We start from the raw sequence: 2,500 nt of genomic DNA, 5'->3' as shown, positions 1-2,500 counted from the left end.
GCTAGTGATTTTGTGCTTGGGGTGTCACCATCCCGATCGCAAAATGATGGTTTCGACTCCAGGACATGACGATATATTTTGTTGTTGAGCAAAAACATTTCAAGTTGCTCCAGTCCATTTTGCTGTACAGGAATAACCAGAACTTATGCCAGCCATTTAGGAGTGCGATGGATTTTATCTTACCTAAGTAAGTTGCAGCAAAACAGAGTAGACTTCTCATCCTGTAGCTCTTTCATACTGTATTTAGAGGCATGTCAGCATTTATCACATGTATCATCCATTTCGGGTGATACATCAACCCCAGTGTGTAACTGGTACTTATTTAATCCACTCCGAAAAGATGGAAGGTAAAGTCGATCTCGGCGGAATTTGAACTCAGAACGTTGCAGCAGACGAAATCCCGCTAAGCATTTCACCTGGCGTGCTAACGAGTCTGCAAGCTCGCTGCCTTCTCTGCCTTAAATATTAACATTAATATAACATTTATAATATTAATAACCTTGTTCGTTCCTTAATTTCAAATTAACTAATAAGGATTTTCCCCGAAACACATTGTCTTCGAACCCTTTTGATATATTTAGATTCCTTGTGTTTCAATACTTAATTTCGGTGTGTTAATTTCATTCTCTTTCGTTAACGTTTTGTTGCATTTCCAAAATAATGATCTATAATTTAGAAACAAAGCTAGAGATTTTGCGGGAAAAGGGATCAGTGGTACTTGACTGAGGGATGAAAGATGAAGTTGATCTCGACCAGATTTGACCGCAGAATGTAAAGAAACGAAACATACGCTGCCGGGTATTTCTTCTGCAGAATGAGACCAGATAATTGGGCGTCGATGTTTGGATGTTCACGATTTGGTGCCATTGGCTGGACATCCAAGCTGATTTGGTGGTGAGAATTTTTAACGCTAGAGGTAAACACACGCACGCGCGCGCATTTGCACGTACGAGAAAACTGACAGACTCATTTACATGCATACAAAGATATATACACACACAGAATACGCGCGAGAGAGAGAGAGAAAGAGAGAGAGAGAGAGAGAGAGAGAGAGAGAGAGAGAGAGAGAGAGAGAGAGAGAGAGAGAGAGAGAGAGAGAGAGAGAGAGTGTGTGTGTGAGACAGAGGGTAGAGATATAACGTCATTACATATACATACAAAAGAAACTAAATACTCAAACACATAAACAGAGAGAAAGAGAGAAACAGAAAGAGCGAAGGCGAAGAAAGAGAGCGATGGAGAGAGAGAGAGAGAGAGAGAGAGAGAGAGAGAGAGAGAGAGAAAGAGAGAGAGAGAAAGAGACAGGGAAGTAAAGAGAGAAAAAGAATAAGATAAATATTAAAACTTCTCATATCAAATAAGTCAGCATTAAATCGGCGACGCCACAGATCCGGTACCGAAACCCCTCTGCCAAAAGTCTCATATCCCTTTCTTTTTTCGAGGCTCTAACAATTTTGAACAAGATCTACTTGCATTTCCTACTCACAGTTCCAGAAAAATCTGTATTCTCTTGTCAAGTCTTTGCCATACATTAATACCAAATTTCTTTCCTGTTGTATTACCATTTCTTGCTATCTCAAAAGAAAAACCACTACAGACAGTTTGTTCTTTTCTATGTAAATTTCCTTCATTTCCCGGTTCTAAACTAAACAACCAAGAACATTTCCATATTGTCATTTGCCATTCTTTTACGTTAAAGTCATGTTCACTTACTAACACGCGTTGTTTGACTTCTATTATCATACGTAAGATTTTCAAAAGATTCACGTATCGTTATTCAGAACCCTTCCCGCTAGGTAACAGTCTTAACTTTCACCATGAAGTGAACTTAAATATTTGTTTATGAACCTGTATTTCGGGAATGAGGAATTTTATATTGTGTATTAGGCGCAGTCATTAACACACTCTCACACACACTTACACATATATATACGTTTATATGTGTATGTGTCTATGTCTGTGCGTATCTTTGGATCTGCTTTTGTTCTCCCACCTCTTGTCAACCGGTGTTGCTGTGTTTCCGTCCCCGTAACATAGCGGTTCGGCAAAAGAGACCGATAGAACAAGTACCACAAACAAAAACGGACTGCGGTCGATTCGTTCGATGAAACTTTCTTCAAGCTAGTGCCCCAGCATGGCCACACTCAAATGACTGAAAAACGTAAAGGATAAAAAATTAAAACACAGAATATATGTAAAACCGAATGCAAGCACACCAGCTGAACACAGGAATGTCGCAATTCGCAAAAACAAAATTGCCACAAATTACATAACAAAACAGCAAAAACTGAATTTCACTAAGAACACATACATACGCACGACGCATTTATGCACAAGTTTCAATCAAATCTTTTTCTCTACATCACATTTCCTTTCCATTCACGCATTACATTGTTTTATAGTCATTCATCGCACCAGTTTCTAGTACCAGATTCTTTACAATTCAACATTCAGTGATATTACGTACTATCTGATATTACAGTATGAAGCACAACAACCC

Source organism: Octopus bimaculoides, chromosome 10 (genome assembly GCF_046866305.1).
Source record: "Octopus bimaculoides isolate indiv1 chromosome 10, ASM4686630v1, whole genome shotgun sequence".
NCBI classification, from domain to species: Eukaryota; Metazoa; Mollusca; class Cephalopoda; order Octopoda; family Octopodidae; genus Octopus; species Octopus bimaculoides.
This window is presented reverse-complemented; position numbering follows the sequence as displayed.